Source organism: Diceros bicornis, chromosome 4, assembly GCF_020826845.1.
Source record: "Diceros bicornis minor isolate mBicDic1 chromosome 4, mDicBic1.mat.cur, whole genome shotgun sequence".
NCBI classification, from domain to species: domain Eukaryota; kingdom Metazoa; phylum Chordata; class Mammalia; order Perissodactyla; family Rhinocerotidae; genus Diceros; species Diceros bicornis.
In genome coordinates this window covers 75,141,664-75,160,611 of record NC_080743.1, presented here as the reverse complement: position 1 = coordinate 75,160,611, position 18,948 = coordinate 75,141,664, and positions in this window count along the sequence as shown.

Here is an 18,948-nt window from a genome sequence, read left to right as displayed (position 1 = left end):
TAGTGTTTACCTTAAAAAGAGTAGATGCAGAATATATTAACCATGCTTTTTATTTTCTCATTCTTTGACGTCTTGGGGCCTTGCTGACCCTGGAAGGTTTGCTCTCCCCACAGGGTTAGCTAATTCCCAGTGCCTTTCATATGCAAACCAACTAATCCAGAGCCCACACCCCCAACTACCTCCTTTATTGGTCTCTCACATTCTGGGCCGCTATTCTCCTGCCCTAATCACTGCAGGGCCAGATACCAGACAAGTAAGGACAGTCCCAAGGCCCCAGAACCCACCGAAATGATTCAAGGTAGTCAATCTAAACCTGTTTACCCCGCCTTGCCCATTCTTTCCTGCAGAAAACACAATAAAAGCTCTTGCTCATGTTTTCCCCTCACTCTGTGAGTAAGTAACAAACTATCTTTTCAATGGCAATCATCTCCTGATCTGTTGATCTCACCATACTTGAATAATAATAAAACCTATATTTTAAAGCACAGAGTGTTTGACAAAGCTCCTCGCACATAAATGTTCTCGATAGAACATATGTACTAATGTCTTGTTATGTGTGAAGTCCCTGGGTATACAGATATAAATAATATGTAGTTCCTTCTCTCAAGGAACCTAACTAAGAGTATTGAAAATAGCAACATGTCAGAAGGGGAGGTGGGTTGTGGAAGTTTTTTTACAGCAGATGGAGATGTAGGAGGATGACAGAGACATTAAGTGACCTTAGGACCTTTAGGACACACAGTATGATGGAGCAAAGAAAGACCCAAATGCAGGCTCTTCTGACCACCAGCCCAGGATCTGGTTTTCAGTGGGACCCATGGCTTCTTAGAGGGGTGAGACTTTGGAGCTGAAGGAAACAGAGCACCCTGGTTCCCCTGAAACTGTCCCTGTCGGCCTCCTTCTGCTACTCTGGGGGTTTGTCCGTGTGGTACTTAAGACAAAAATATTCATTTCTTCTTTGGCCTCTATTCTACATTCCATATTCATTTATTTTCAATAAACAGTTTCGTGTTCCTTATTTTTCCCCCTAAAGCTTACAAATAAATTTTTCTGTCTTGCCTTTCTTGCTACATTTACATAAAAGCCACACTGAAAAATTTATAGCTGTAATGGATTGGGGAAACAAAATATTCTCAGAACAAATGCTGCCTTAACCCTTTACCAAAGAGCGGTGCCAGGCTGGCAGGCCCACGGAGCGGGCCGTTACCTGGGAAGGAAGCACATCTGAGGATACCCATTTTACCCACGCAATGCTAATAATGGAATCAATTTGGGGATCCTCATGACTTTATTCACCAAATTCTTTAGACCACAGAGAATACCATGGAAATAAAAGTGAATTTAATTACTAAATTTGAAGGAGTCATAGAAATTCTATGCAAGTTCACTGTTTGGAAATACCGGAAGGGTGGAGTGCAGCTTAGAGCAAAATACGACTTGATGAAAAGTCTGAATAGCAATATTGTCTAAGGATTACCATTTGAATACTTTGAAATACAGTATATGTAAAATAAAAGACAGAATCGTTCCTCCTTTCATCCAATGAACATTTAATGAGCATCGACTATGTGTGGGAGCCTGAGGATAGAGATAATTCAGTGCATTCCTTGCCCCCAACGAGCAGGCAGCCCAGTGTTCATTAATAGAAAATCGGTACTATTAAGCCAAATAAGTTGAGTTAGTAAAAATACCTTTTTATTTTATAATTTAGCATAAACATGAAAATACTTGAACACATGAGAATTAATTTCTGAATGCCTGGAAGTAAAAGAAATCTTTAATTTATGGCATGTTCAGTTCATAAAAGTTTCTAATTTTGGGTTGAATCTCCTTTGTGAGTAAGACCCAGAGCATTCAGAGAGAGACATGGTTCAAGCCTTTGTAGTCACTCGGATCACACACACGTTGCCTACCGTGGTGGAATCCACATTGTGAATACTGGAAAACCCTGATGTTGGTACCTTCTGGGTCTTGAGAAGGGACATAAGCACTCTCTATCATCTGGTTACTTCAAGCATTCTTTCCTTTGGTTAAGTGGGACAGATAGATGTGAAGATATAAGATATGCATGAGATATGAATTAACAGCTTCTAACCCCTCGGCAGAAAATGATCACTCCTAATGTTAAAAATAAAATTTGCCAGGGGCTGGCCCGGTGGCGCAAGTGGTTAAGTGCGCGCGCTCCAGCGGCCCAGGGTTCGCCAGTTCGGATCCCAGGCGCGCTGACGTACTGCTTGTGAAGCCATGCTGTGGCGGTGTCCCATATAAAGTGGAGGAAGATGGGCACAGATGTTAGCGCAGGGCCAGTTTTCCTTGCCAAAAAAAAGAGGAGGATTGGCAGGTGCTAGCACAGGGCTGATGTCCTCACAAAAATAAAAAATAAAAAAATAAAAAAAATTGCCAGTGTTTAGGATTTTCCATCTCAGTTGCCCCAATCTTCCATCTTGCACTCTTTGCCCCTCGCATCTAACCCCCAAGCCTTTGACTCAGTGTTCTTCTATATAATCTGATGAATTATCTAAACTCACTAGAGATGAAGAGAGTTACTCCCACGGTGGGATGTGCTGTGTGTGTGTAGGGTGGGGTAGGCTTGAACGCTGTCCTTCCCTTTCCACTGTTTAGATACATTCTGATTCTACCTGGAGGCCTCTGCTGGGGGTAGCCTCATCAACTACCGGGTGCACTAAGGGGAGCCCAGCTGGGTAGCTGGTGAGGCAACAAGTATACAAGAGGTGCTAAAACACTCCTGGAATGTGACCAGATGGATAAATGGCATTTAATAGAACACCTTTCCGGGAGAGCATCGTTATGTGGTTGGAAGGAATATGACTAAGACACTTATATCTTGTGAGATGACCATGGGTGAGAACAACACCCATGAGGCAGTTGATAAACAACCTCCAAGAAGAATGGATTCACTTGACTGCAGGACTTTGCTTTTGCTTGCTGGGTTATTATGCGAGTTTGGAACCAGAGGCGAGATGCCTGGACAATAGCAGAGAGGTTGAATGATGCTATCTTTGGTTCCACTTCTCCACACTCTCCAGTACAGCATTCGGATTCTCCTCTACGTAAATGCTGAACAAATATTTGAAAATATTAGCCCCCATGTTTCAATCTATCCCTGACCATAAATTGAATAATTGGGGCCAGTTAGTATTTCAGTGTCCTCAAATCCCATGGGTTTGACCTTTAGTAATAATAATAATAGTAACTATTATTTGCTGACCTTCTTCTTGGTCTCATAGGAGGAGATTTGGAGTGAGGATTCCGGATTCAAACTGCCTGACTTTAAATCCCAGCCTTGTCATTTACTGGCTGTATAAACTTGGGCAAATTACTTAACCTCTATGTACCTCAGTTTCCTCGTCTTTAAAGTGGAAATAATAACAGTGCAGTACTTCATGAGATCTATGTGAGGACTAATTGAGGTTGTCCATGCAGAGTGTTTAGAATGTTCCTGGCATGTGATATGACTATATTAGTTTGTTATTATTTCTTTATATATTTCTCACAATAATCCTGAAAGGCAGGTATTAATCCCATTATGTGGTTAAAGAAACTAAGACTCGGAAGTTAATTAATTGGCTCAAGATCAAATTGCTAATAAGTGACAGAGCCAGGATTTGAACCCAGGTCTGGCTGATACAGAATCCTCTCGGACACTATGTCTCTGTCAGTGTTGTGTAGTCCTGGAATGCAGCAGCTCTGGGGTTAGACTGCCTGAGTTCAAATAACAGCTCTATCTCTTTTAGCTGTGTGACCTTGTGTGAGTTACTTCCCCTCTCTGTGCCTTAGTTATTCTATCTATAAAATGAGGGTAATAGTAGTCTCGATCTCAGAGGCTTAAATAGTGAATATATGCAAGGTACGTTGCACACTGCTTTGCACGTAGTAAGAGCTCAGTAAATGTTTATTTTCACTATTGTGACCAAAGCTCTTTCTTTATTGGGAGCTTTTTGTGTGCAAGGTACTAACTCTTGTGCCTTTTGTTTACCCTGTATCTTTTAAATAAACACGTTCACATTAGTAAACTTTCGTTGAGAGCCTGTAAAATCTGGGTTTGAATATCCTCTGCCACCTTAGCTTTCTCCCTCTCAGAATATGCTCAGATGTCCTCCCACCTTACCTGTTGTGACCCACTCCTCCTCCTCCTGTCCTGTTTTCCAGTCTACATTGAGCTCTATTTCTGGTGTTTTGGGCTGAATTGTGTCCCCTCTACACTCACACATTGAAACCTTAACCCTCAGTTTTTCAGAATGTGACTGTATGTGGAAATAGGGCTTTTAACTAGGTAATTAAGTTAAAATGAGGCAGTTAGGCAGGCCCCTAATCCAATGACTGGTGTCCTTATAAGAAGAGGAAGACATACCAGGGATGTACACTCACAAAGAGATGCCAGGTGAGGACTAAACAGCAAGAGGGCAGCCATCTGCAAGCCAAGGAGAGAGGCCTCAGAGGAAACCCACCCTGCCAGCACCTTGATTTCAGACCTACAGCTTCTAAAACCAGAAGAAAAATAGATTTCTGTTGTTTAAGGCACCCAGTCTATGGTATTTTGTTACGGCAGCCTTAGCAAATGAATATGCTTGGCTTCGTGTATTTGCTCCAGCATCCCTGTGACTTCAGGTGCCTCATTTGAGCCATTCCTTCTGCCCGCCCAGCTCAGTCTCAGCCTCAATCAGACCATATTCCGACCATATTCAGATGTGCAACACAAGTGTGAGCAGATTCCTCCCCTAGCTCCCTGCCTCTGACCCTTCCCTTGCTTGGTCCCAGGACTCACAACAGATGGTCCTTCTTCCTTCCTCCCAGCCTCCCTAGGGCGGTGACTTGGGTGTTGGGCATCATTTTCTGATTCTTCCTTCTGTAGTGGTTGTAGTGATATAAGAATAGATTAATACTGAAAAGAAAGATGGTCAGTCCCTCAATCGTATATAATTTAACATAAAAAAATATGACTTTGTTAGGAAGTCCAACAAAATTCTAATTTTCCCCATGGTGATTGTTTTGATGCTTTTTTAAAAAAAATAAATAAATAAAAAAGCAAATAGAAAATTCTTTCCTAACCTCACGTCACCTCCAATTTATTTTATTGTTTCCTGGCACTGCTGGTATCCTGAGCTCACGTGTGTTCTGCCTGTCTAGCAATAAAGATGTGTAGTAAGAGGACTTCCGGTCTCCCGGTTCTGGCATACTTGATCTGCTTTGCCACCTTGGCCCCATAGTCTGAGTTGACCTCCAGCCTCTGCACCTCCAGTTCTCATTTCTAGTTTGCTGCCACGTTACAGCTCCACTACTTGATGGTGACGTCTAGGGTGATAGACACCCGCTCTTCTAGGTATTCACCATGAGATTCTGCTTCTACATGCACCATTTTCCATTTTGTTCTATAGACACTTTTAACCAGTTTAGCGCCATTGTAGGATGGTATGTTATGGGAGAGAGCAAGAGCTTTGGAGTTTGACAGACTTAGGTTCAAATGCTGGCTGCACCTTCAGCACTGTGACCTTGGAAAATGTGTTAGTTTCCTGTGTCTGCTGTAACAAATTGCTACAAACGTAGTGGCTTAAAACAAAAGAAATTCCCTCACAGTTCTGGAGGCCAAAAGTTTGAAATCAATGTGTTGGCAGAACTGTACTCAGTACAGAAGCTCTGGCTGCCCAACATTCCTTAGCTTGTGGCCATATCACTCCAGTCTCTGGCTCTGTTGTCACATTGCTCTCCCTCTTTTCTGTGTGTCTTCTCTGTATATCTATCTTATAAGGATGCATGTGATTACATTTAAGGCCCCCTGGGATAATCCAGGATAAGCTCCTCCTCTTAAGATCCTTAGCTTAAACTCATCTTTTGCCACGTAATATTTAGTCTTTTGCCATATAAGGTAATATTCACAGATCTATGGGTATAGAACATAGATATATCTTTCTGGGAGCCACCACTTAATTCACTTTAAGCAAGTTATAGTGTCTCACTTTGCTCATATACAGAACAGGAATAGTAACAACTACCTGACAGACTGGAAGCAAGGATTAAGTAAAAGGGCTCGGTAAATGGTAACTGTTACTATCAATGAATCAGCAACAACCTTATCTCCAAAAGCCCACAAACACTGCTGGGATATAAACTGTATCAATCCCCAACTGCCTCAGCTCCACTCCAGTTGTATTTCAAGAAGTCTGCCACCCGCAGCCCCAGTCCCAATCAGTCCTGGGCCATAGGTTTAGAGGCTGTGCCCAAGACAGTGGCCTTCAGGAACAACTGGCACTTCTAGGCTCATTTTCCCAGTATCTTGGGATGGATTTAGTTTTCTTGTTAGTCTAGTAGCAATTGCAACATCTGCTTTATCTAACTAACTCATTCTTACCTAAATAACCTTTGGCCTTGGTCACAGTCTCAACCTTCAGTGTCTACAGTAGATTTTGACCAGACCTAGTCTCTTTCAGTCTCTTTCAGTCTCTTTCCCTGAGACATGAGTCTGTTTCTCTATGGCCTCTACCTTGCCCTGCAGGGACCTTCACTCAATCTCTTTCTCTGCCTCACCTGACTACTCCCTCTGCGCCTGAGCCAGTCTCTGACTCACCTGTCCATTCCCTCTGCTCTGAAGCCATGGCATATGTCCTCTTGGTAGCACCAATCTCTTCCATCACTGTCCCTTTGCACGTGCAATCTTATTTCCCTAGAATGCACTCTCCACCTTGTCTACCTGATTACTACTATTTGTCCTTGAAAATTATTATCAAGGTTTACTTCCCATAGGAAGCCTTCTCATATGGAGGTAGATGTTCCTCCCCTATGCCTCCACCATGGCTTTGATACTCTGTCATGCCCGTTTTTTAGCAAATCTATCTTCCCTAGGAAGCAGTGAGCTTCTTAAGGCTGAGATATTGTCATTTCGTAACATTGGCCTCTAGCACAGTGCCTCAAGATATTGAGTACACGAAGAAGGCCTATTGAATAGCCCTTATGCCAAGAACTATCATCTCCCTGAAGTCTTGATGCTGAATTCTTTGAATTAGACCCTCTTTAACAGACAATGGGCCACAATTGGACTTTCAAGCACTAATTCAAGTTGTTTTAGATCTCCAGAGTCCTCTTAAACCATCTCTGCCACTGTAGTCAATTGTTGTTTTTAGACCTATCTTGGGACAATCCAAACAGATTCCCAAATCTATCCTTCTCCTTGGTGGAGGCTCTTAGGATATGCTGAAGTGGGTCTGTGATGCATTTGACAAATCAAGACCTTTAGGAAATGAAACTCCCTGATCTAGCTGAGCACACTCAGCTAGAAATGAACCCATTCACTGCACTCTTCTAGACCCAGAAATGAGTCTCACTTTTATTATTATTACTAGCAATAACATAACACTTCACAGTTTACAAAAGTGCTTTCCAATATATTATGTCAGTTAAGCTTTAGGCTAACCCTGGTAGGTAGGTATTAGTATTCTGTTTCTCTCCCTTTGTCTCTTTTTCTAGAGAAGTACCATGGTGAAAGACCATGGTATCAGAATTAAGTGGACTCAGGTTGGGAGTCTCACCTCTGTCAATTACTGTCTTTGGGAAAATCAGTTAACCTCCTTGAGCCTCAGGATTCTTAAGTAGCAGGATATTTTAACCACACCAAATTGAAACTGCCATTTGACTCCGTCATTTAAACTTCAGAGATATTTCAATCTTGCTGTAAAATTAAAATGGAAAAGAAATAATGCTAATGAAAACGGGAAAAATTATGAATGATTAAATTGTGCAATATGGAACATTGATCAAGGAATTAAATTGGCTTAATGGAGTTCACTGGAAAAATACTTTCTCTACAAAAATTTATTGATGCTAGCATAATTCTGATGAAAATATTTGTATTTGAAATGCACATGGGGGCCAAAATGGGGTTGAAATGGTGAGCACAAATAGCCTGGTCCCTGGTGATCGTGTTAATAACTGTAAAAACTTTTATTGAGCGCTATTTCAAGTGTCTTGCATGTAGTATCATTTAATCATCATAAAAGTCCAGGGGGTAGGGCTGTTACATGGCCCCACTTTACAGAAATAGAACCAGGTCTGGTACAAATTGAATAGTACGTACACACATCACCATGATCACCATCATCATGGTCATCATCTCAGCACCTTCATGCAGACATCTTATGGTTTCTTATTACCATCAGAATAAAATCCAAACTCTTTGCCTGGAAAGCCCTGCCTGCCTCACCTGTTCCCTAGCTTCCTTATCATTTTTTCTCACTCTTTCCCATGCACACTTATTTCTTGCAGCTCCTACCCAACAAGCATACTTCTGCCTTACACCCTTTCTAAACCTATTTATGAAATGCTCTTTCCCTAGATAGGTGCCTGGTTCCCTCCATCCTCCACTCATGCTCAAATACCACCGCCTAGGGAGAGTTTTTCTGACAACCCTGTCTCAAGTCACCACCCCCACCTTGTCATTCTCTACTTACTCTGCTTTTTCCCCTTTTGTGGGACATATGGGAAACACATTTTTATGTTTATTTATTTATTGTCTGTCTTCTCTACCTAGAATGTAATTGCCACAAGGGCAGGGCTTATCTCTCTTTTGTTCATTGTTCTATCTCTAGTGTCTAGGGTGGTGTCACCACATCATAGGTGCTCAATAAATAGTATTTGAATGAATGAAGAGACAAATGAATGTGAGGTCTTTGTACACAAACATATGTTTCTAAGTGCTTGATCTATGCTTCCTACTTCAGTGACTTGTCCAAGAGCCCCAAGCAAGAGGTTTCTGAGGGGCATATACCAGAAAGCAAATCTACCTGACCACCCAGCTTTCCTCCTTCAATGGCATTGACCAAGCTTTCTGCTCTCTGTGAAGCTGCTCTTCGTCCAGATCTTGTCCTCTCACCAGTCAGTCTTCTTCCCTTCTTCCCTTTAGCTCCGACCTGCCACCCTGGGAATGACATAGCTTAGTGCGCATTGACAAAAACAAAGTCACTCCTGTGAAAATCCTTTTCCGGGTGGGGCCATTGTGTTTTATTACTTAATGGATTTTTATGTTTGGAATGTGGGAGTAATTTCTGGGGTCTGCAGAATGTGTAAACAGCCTGCGTCTCTGGAAGGAAGACTGTGGAAGGGCCAGCATCCCATCGGGCCTGTCGGTGGCATCAGTCCATGTGTTAGATGTTTGCTGCTTTACAGATTGCCAATCTCATGCCTATTGACAGATGTTGCACGCCTCATAGATGTAGCGTGTTCAGTCTCCCAGGTGGAAATTGATCTCAATTGAATGACCAGGAAGTTGGATTTACATTGCTTGCAAAAACAGCCACCTTTTCTCTTCGGATGTAAAAAAAGGAGATAATGAACAGGATATGTCAATGTTCAGGGAAAGGGATGAAGGTGAGTGAGAAAAAAATCAAATATTGATTAAAATCAAAGAAAAATATTGAAAATAGACAAAGATCCTTTATTCTTCTGAGCAGGGTAAAAAATCAGAATAAAAAAAAGTGTGGCAGCCTTGAGTTGGAGGGAAAGAGGCATGGTAGAATTGAAAAATAGCCTAGAGATGTTTACTCTGTATTTTTGAAATATTTATTTGTGTAAGTGAAATCCTAAAGGAGAGAATGGAGAAGAGGAACAAAACAAAGATTCCCTAAATCAACACAAGTAATGGATTCCAGGCCCTGAGTGGGATTTTGGATTTTAAGTTCATGGTGTCAATTAGCATCTGTAAACTGGTCCCCTCTAACCTCGCCCAGAAGCTGCATTTTAAACCTGAACTGGTGTTGGATGGATTATCTCCACATCCGTTGGAACAACTTTCAATCTCAAGCATCCACTGACACTTTTGTAAAACATATCAGCCACTGGGTGGGGCAAAGTGCAGAGAAACTGAAATCAAAGGGAAAGAAGGAAAAGTGTAAGACAGTCCAGGAGGCAAGAGTACATATGAGTGAGTGACCCCAGAAATAACTAATTGGTATCAGGAAAGGAGGCAGTTAGAGACACGGATGAAGATCAAGGGAAGGAACCTGTAGGAAATAATAAGGTGGCAGGAAGAAAAGACTTGAGGAGAAGAAGTATAGGTGGTCCAGCTGAATTGACTAGTACAATCCTGCAGGTCTAAATTTCTCTTGATCCTTTGAAACTTTTAAAAATAAACAATGGAATAACTTTAATCAGGTTTTTTTTTGGGGGGCAGAGCTTCTTTTGAGGTTTTAAGGATATCGTGCATATCTTCTATGCATGATAAAGTTTGTTTTTAAAAGCTGACCCAACATTGGACTTTTATCTCAACATAGAAGTATATTATTTATGCTATATGTCTTTCTCTTTAAATTAGGATGTGAGCATCAATGGGAGTAACTATTGTATATTTCAGTGGCTTAACATATAGAAGATTATTTAAAAAAAATAATATTTTATTACTTTGAACCCAGATCTGACTGGCTCTGTTTTGCTTTCTGTTTGTATTTTAATATTCCTCACTGCCTAATGAATATCTAATATCTGCAGTAAGGGTTATGTTTGCTGAGATATGAGGTCCAGGACATTTCCTAACACGTTTAATGGCTCAGAGAAAATAATCCTTATGTGTTTCCATTTTATAAGGATTTTATAGATGTTAACATGTCAGCCTTAAAGGAAAAAAAAAAAAATCACAAATCATAGCAAACGACTTGGTTCTGTGTAGTTGTGAGTGTGTGGCAGGAAATGTAATGCTCCATCTACTTGGAGACTTATATTGGACATGTCAACCTTGTTCTGCCCCCTCATGTGAAAGAAGCCATTGGGCTTTATTTAGGTCAAGTATCCCTCCTCCCATCCCAGGGCATACCTGCTTGGATCACAAGTAGAATCTGACCTAAGGACAGGCAATATCCATGACAGTAAAAGGCCTCTAGCGTTGCTTGGCAAAGACAGAGGTGCTGGGCCAATCAGATGCACTTCCTCCAGAATTCAAACTGTGGGATCCAACAGAGTTCGGGTTCCAGGGGTCAAGTGGAATCTAAACTACGAGGAAACAGAAACAATAAATATGCTTAAGGTGGTTTGAGTGAATTTCTGTTGCATACAACCGAAAAAAAAAGCTAATCCTAAATAAGACAGAGGTGATATAGGCAGAAGTTATAATTTGTTACCTCCTGTAAAGCAGGAAATTAAGGCCCTAAATTTTGAGCGTGTTCTGTAACAGGGGAACTGCGATTTCCAGAGCACAGATCTTGTTGTGACTCACTGAATCATGATTGGTTTGGAGTTGTACCAGTTAGTATCCAAGCGGGAAAGCAGAAACCAGTCGGGGTATTCCTAGCTGAGAAAAGTTAATTCAGGGACTTCATTACAAAATTATTAGACGGACTGAAGAAGCAAAAAGGGAGAAAAAGAGATTACCCAAAGATGAATAATTGTAGGGGGCCATTATCTCACGTTGAGGTGGAAGAGTAGAATGGAAGATGGGGTTATCCAGAGCTCAGACATGCTGGATGTTGAGGCTGCTGGAGCATGATCTGCTACTGCTGTTGTCAGAACCTCTGGCACACATTGCAGGTCCCCCTAAAGCATGGACATCACCCCAACTTGTATTAACTTAAGAATCTGTATGTAGAACTTGCCCTCCATGACATGCTTTTCAATGGAACGATCAGCAACTGGCACCCCGATGGTGACAACCGAGGGTGACCAGTTCAGAGAAGGCCACTGAAGGTCCTTGTGCCAAGATCTTCTCTAAGGATTAAAGCATTCCAATCATTCTGTGACCAATTGCTAGTATTAAATTCCCTCTATTTTAAATATCTAAGCTGGCTTCTGTTTCCCTGACTTACATACCTCCAAAATGATTATAGCTCAACAGAGTGTCACAACTGCAGATTCACTGCCCTGGGAGAAAAAGTCATCCCTCTATCAAAAAGAAGGAAGATAAGGTTTAATACCAACAAGTGTGAATTTACAGATTGTTAACTTAAGTGGAGAAGACCTCTCTATTGTAAATAAGGTCTTCATTGGAAGATGCTTAATTTACAATTAATGATGGATAAATCTTCTTCCCTAAGTTATATCTTACTAAGTGTGGAGTAACATAGACATAAATGGAATAGGTAGTGTGTAAATCATCCATAACCTTTATTCAGGACCCAATGAAGGACAGAGCCAGGTCAGCTGACTAATGTGACGCTGTGAGCACCGTGCTACTGAGGCTGCAAGGTTGCTTGCTATTGCCACTACTGCTGGAATTGTGCTGTCTGAATCGAGGACCCCACTGCCCCCCACACACACACATTGCTAGATATGTGTATATCTACCAATGCTTCTGTTGGAGACACTCACAGAAGCTGGAAAATAATGGATTCTGCCTTCCTATCTCCCCCCAGTTCCTCAGATGGGCAGAATAACTGTAAGCCAACTAACTATAAGCCTCTAACTGCAAGCCAGCTGGGAAAGAAATCTGGGAAATATCATTTATAGGCTCACTCACCACCACTGTCTTACAAAGGAACTAAAGACAGGTCAAAATGGAGCTGAAAGTCAACAAATAATTAACTCAAGAGATAAACCAGAAAATTTGTTACTAGTTACAAGATGTTGAACTTCGTGAATATTTAGCTTTTTTTTAATAACGGTCTACAACATAATGCTGGTTGCCTACCTCCTACTTAAAACTCTCTGTGCTAGTTATCCAATCACCCATCCTCATGGGACCAAATCCCGTGCCCAGCTCTCAGGGTGGACCCTGATGAGCCTAAGCCTGGTTCTTGGATCAGTTTTACCAGTGATAAGTTTATGGATAGGTATGTGACCCACTTCTGGTCAATGATACTTCATGAAAATGTCGCTGGACAAAGTTCTTCCTAGTTCTCTGAGAGAGATGAAAAGCCATTTTCTCTCCTGGCAGACATGTTCAAGAAAGCAAATAGCCATACTTGCTTCTGGCAGCTACTCTACAAGCATGAGAGGAATTAGAATTTAAGTTGACACTATAGATGGCCAAACAGAGATCTGGAAAGAACTAGGCTGCTTTATGAAATCATTGGGCCACCAAATCAACCAAACCTGAGGTCCCACCCCACCTCTACACTACTTATTATATGAATTAATACATTTTCTTATTTTTAAAACCGATTTGAGTTGTTGGATTTTTTGTTTCTTGCAGCTAAAATCATCATACTAGATACAAATATATTCAAGTTTATTTCTATAATAATGTCACTTTTTTTTTTTCTTTCCAATAAACTTTCCTAGTGGGAGATAAAGGGGTAGAATTGTATGTAGGGCACTAGCAAGTATATGTAACAACAGGCATACCCATATGACTATGATCCATTGTGTCCACTATTCTAATTATTAAGACATTAGAAGAGGCTGCAAAACCATGCTCAGCTGAGATGGACAGATTTATGGAGTAGCTTTCTTTGAGCTTCTTTGTAGTATAGGACAAAGATTCTTCCATGTGGTTCTAGGGGATGTAGATAGGACAAACGGCAAAATTTACATGGAGGTATGTTTCAGTGCATTAAAAAGTAAAATTATAGTTTCAGGGCTATCCAAAAATGGACGGGGCTCCTTGTAGACTAGGAATCCCTTGTCATGGCAGATATTTAAGCAGAGACTGAATGACCACCTGGGGAGTGTTAGAAAGGAGAGTAGTGTTGCGGGAAGTGGTTAAAGAAGACAACATCTGAGGTCTTTCCAACTCTAAGATTGAATGATTTAACTTCAATCATATATTTGCCATACAGCCCATGGAAGGGCACTGTACCTAGTCAGTCTCCCTAAAGACGAATTGCCAACAGACAGCTCACCTTCTTTATGATCTCAAGTTTAGAGTATATTGCATGCTTTAGAAACAATTATTTATCTTGGGGAGAAAGTCGAACCCATTGACTAAAATGAGATTTTTTAGATTTTCCATGGGCTTCTCTTGTACTCAACATCTCTGATCTATCCCAGGAGTGGCTGAACATTGGCACAAACCTCACCACAAATATTAGAGAATGTACACAAAGCCCAGGCAAACTAGTGTCCACACAGTTCACCCCACGAGGCATGCCTGGAAGTCAGCACAAGAGCAACAATTAAAATATCACAAGATGAGCTGTAGACCCCAGTAGGTAGTGTTCCTTTGTCTAATGACCTTTTTCATAGTGCAATAGCAAAGACAATAGGCTGGCCTCATAAATCATACCTCTGGAAAACATCCACAGGGCAGACTTTGACACTGTTTGCATATTCAAATGTCACCCCGTTCATAAGAGGAAAGACAAAACACTTTTTTTCCTCTGAAAAATGTCAGCATGGCTGGATTGGAAAAGATAATTCGGAAGTACTTCTAGAAAATAATTACCTCTGGCACCTATCTGCACTGTACTTAATGAATGGGAAGAGATTTTTTTTTTAATTTTTAAAAATTATGATTATTACAGTAATTAATCAGCTGCTCAGTGACAGCTTCCTTGAGGGGGAAAAAGTACCTCAAAGGCCATCTTGCTTCTGTAGGGCATCTTGTTGATTTCACATCACATATGCAAAACATATCCTATAATTATTAGCAACAAAAATGCTTGTGGAAGTGGAATTAGCCTCAATTTCCTAAAGTCAGGAAACTCTCACATTTTACAAGTGAGAGAAAAAAATTCTTAATCCCAAATGCTAGTTGGGAAAAAAAAATGCTTCAGACTTGCTCAGCTGCGGTTGTTAAACCAATCTCTTACTCTTAATTACATGCAAAAGGTTCCCGGTTCTAATTACGGACCTTGGGGAAATAGCCCATTTCCCCAAACCAATAATGCTTCATGTTAACTTCAGCTCTTTTGTGTTTAATATCCTACTGCTAGATTTCAGCTTCCCTAGATGATCTGTAAATTTTGCTTTTTCCACTTCATTTTTCACAGTGCTGCTCAGAGCAGGGGCTAGGAGACTTCGCTTTCCCCAATGATTCTTTTTAACATTTCTTGCTACTCGAGTACAAAATCCTCTAACCTAAGATATCTACATCAGAGGCAAATTCTTTCCTGAAATTCTTTCCTCCGTGTTTTCCTACATCTCCTTTTCTGTTCACAGCGCTCAAGTTACTACATCAAAGGCCCCTGGAGTGATATGAATGTAGCATTCTTGTGGCGACTCCCTGCCACAGATGTGGAGGTAGAGGGTGGTTCTAGAGGTCAACTAGCCCAGGTGCCTTCCCATCATTGGACCCACTGAACATTCTCATGGCCAAGCAGACCAGAATGCAACATGGGCTGGCTGGGAGCTTGGGAGTAGAAGCTGTTAGCACTCAAGGGACACTAGAAAATGTCCAGTTCAAACCCCTCATTTTTCAGGTGAAGAAGCTGAGAAGTAGAAAGGGAAAGAAAAAGATTTGTTTACATCACAGAGGTAGTTAATGACCAAGCCAGGACTGTGCTTGGCTGAGTGGAGACACCATGGCTAGTGCTTGGGAATAGTTGTCTAGACTATGTAGACTCATCCCAGTTCTGCAATCAACTCCTCCAGGAGAGAAAAGGTGAACTAACATGAGCTAGGAGTTCACAACTCGGGCCCTGGCTCTTCCTCTCATCTCTTCTGTTAAAGAATTTTTAGACTCTATAGATCTTAGTTCCTTCACCAGGGAAATGGAAATTATAAAGCTCACTATTCAATATTGTTAAAGGGGGGAAAAAAGGAAGGGGAGGGGACAAATGTGAAAGGGTCTTTTGAAGAGTAAAAAATTGAAAGGAATTATTTTCCATAGGTTTTGCAAATATACCACATCAGACCACCTCTAATATTTTAGAGGCTATGCTTTGGTAAATTTCATCTTAAATTTTTCAGCAAAACGCACTTTGAAAACATTTAAATATGGAAGGAATTTAGTGGTATGAGTATGTGTGTGTACTTTCTAAGAAGGAAGTCAGAGGTTGCAACATTTTTGTATTTTATATGTAGCTCATAGTTATTATTTTGCACATAGTAGGTGCTCAGCTCGACATAACTTAGTGAAATGAGTGAATGATCCCCTTCCTGCCTGCCCCTGTTTTTCATTATCCATCCAAATCCTACCCATTCCTTCAGCTCAGTATGACTTCAGCACTCAGTGATTTCTGCCTTCTCTGAACTAATGTCTTCTGTGCCTAGAGTCAGTGCTCTGTGATCTAGAGGCAGGTTCTTGTTTATAGACAATGTTCTGTTGTGATCTACTTCTTTCATGTGAGTTCGCTTTAGCTTTTTGATAGATGTGAGTTCCAAAGGGCAGGGTTCTGTGTTATAGTTCTCTTATAGGACCTTCGGCACTTGGCACAGAGTTCGTTTTTAAGCAGGAAATCAGTCATGTTGGAATACAATGATTGTTGCTGACACTACTGCCTTCTGTAAAACATGTGCATATATACATTTATGGAATCTATTGGCCATAGTCTGTGTTAAACATTTGTTTTTTCAACTCTTAGGTAGATAAGTGGCAGTTACCTGCTAAGAGATTTCTGTTTTTCCAAGAGAATGTTTGAGTCACAGGTGAAATCACATATTAAACAGAGTCAAGAAATCTGTCTGAGCAGAAATCCAAGGTTAGTTAGCAAATGAGAAATAGTTGGGTAGAAGTTAGCAAACTGATAAACCTTCTGCTTAGAGACCAGGACAATTCTAGTTTATTTCTAGAGAAGGAGGGAGAAGGACTCAAAGAAGTAAATCTAGACTATTTCTTTCTTCCTTGGGTGGCTAAGAGAGTTTAGTGTGAAAATTTAGCTTGGACATGATTTAAGTCAATACATATGTAATAAGTGACTAAAATTGCAGAGGTAACAGAAGGAAAGACTGGTAAATTTGACTATATAAAAATTTTAAAAAAACGTTTACATCACAAAAAATACTATAAACAAACTGACAGGTTGGGCAAAAATATTCACGACATACAACATAGACAGAGAGCTAATATCCCCAATAAATAAAGAACTTTTAAAATTGAAGAGAAAAGGACCAAAAACTTGATAGAGAAATGTAAAAAAGACAGGAAAAGACAATTCACAAAAAAGATCTTTAGATAACTAAAAAAGGTTTAAGCTTACTCACAATAAGTGATATACATATTAAAACAACTGTGAGATGCTATTTCTTACCTGTCAGGCAAAAATTAAAAAATACGACAACACATTCTGCTAGTGAAGCTACAGGAAAACAGGTACTCTCGTTTCCTCTGGAGGAAAATTTGTCCTTATCTATCAAAACTACATTTGCACTTGCCCTTTGACTCACAATCCTACAATTAAAAACTTAACTCCAATAATTGGAAAATACGTGTGCACAAGGTTATTCATTGTAGCATTGTTAGCAATTACAGAATATTGAAAACAACTCAAGTGTCCCTCCATAGGTGAGTGGTTGTATAAACTATACTACATCCACACGGTGGAGACCTACACAACCATAAAGAAAAGAGTGAGGATGATCTCTATGAGGTAATACAGAATTATTTCCAGGACATGGTAGTAAGTGAGAAAGGGAAGTGCAAAAGAGTATCGCTAGTATGCTACCTTCCTGTACGAAAGAAGAGGATATAAGAAAATGTACATGTATCTATCATTTGCACAAAAGAAATAAACGGAAAGATAAATCACAAATTAAAGAAATTGGTTATCTATAGCATGAAAGGGATGTAAAGAAGGGAAAATGAAAAAAAGTGGGACTGAGGTAGTAGGAGTGAGGAGGAAGGTTACTTCTCTGAGTATAACTTCTGGCTCTTAAAATCATAGCAATATTTCACACATCCTTCAAACTCCACCAAAATAAACAAACTAACCAGGTTGGGGGTGGGGAACCTAAAATGGAATACAAAAAGTAACAAATGAACTTAACTCTCTAGCAATGAACAACATAACCACACTAAACAGGAGAGAGAAGAAAAGAAATAATTAACTTCTGTAAACATTATCTTGACTGGATATTATAAGACTACAAGCACAAAGAACTGTACATAAATGCTGAAATTCCTCAGTTAATTTGTTTCTCACAGGGGGATGGTTTAGCAATTCTAAAACAACTTTATGTGTATACCAGAATGAGTAAATATATAAATGAGAGCCAGCTTTCCTGCTATTGGAGAAAGAAGTTAGAGATAAAGAAAACACAAGGCTAAAATAAACTCTGTGGAGATGAACTGGAATCTGAATTATCAGTATAAATCCATGGTTTGTATATATATATACATACACACACACACACAAAATACATATACAGTCATGCACCACCTAACGACGTTTCAGTCAACAACGAACCTCATATGCGATGGGAGTCTCATAAGATTACTACCATATAGCCTAGGTATGTAGTAGGCTACACCACCTAGGTTTGTGTAAGTAAACTATATGGTATTCACATAATGACAAAATCACCTAACAACACATTTCTCAGAAAGTATCCCTGTTGTTAAGCAATACATGATAGTATACACACACACACACACACACACAAATCAGTATATATACCAACCCACATACACATGCACACACAAACACATACACAACACGTATATATACAGATAGATTGAGAAATATAGACGTGTGTGTGTTTGGGGGTTAGTATACATACATATATTTCCTAACTCTGTCTGCTGAGAGGGTCTAGAATCAATGACACTCCAATTACAATAAGCATACCTAGTGTCCAGATCTTGGTTTCTAAACATCATTCTTTAAGAAATGGTCGATGCTAGGTCTGGGGCAGAAAAAACAAGATGAGCTTGGATGGAGCATCTTGTGCTGCCACAAAGTAAGGAAGTGCTCAAAAAAAGATGGAGACTTTTGGAGCCGGCCTGGTGGCGCAAGCTGTTAAGTGAGTGCGCTCCACTGCGGCGGCCTGGGGTTTGCTGGTTCGGATCCTCGGCGCGCACTGACACACCGCTTGGCAAGCCGTGCTGTGGTGGCGTCCCATATAAAATGGAGTAAGATGGGCACAGATGTTAGCCCAGGGCCAGTCTTCCTCAGCAGAAAAAAAAAAGGAGGAGGATCG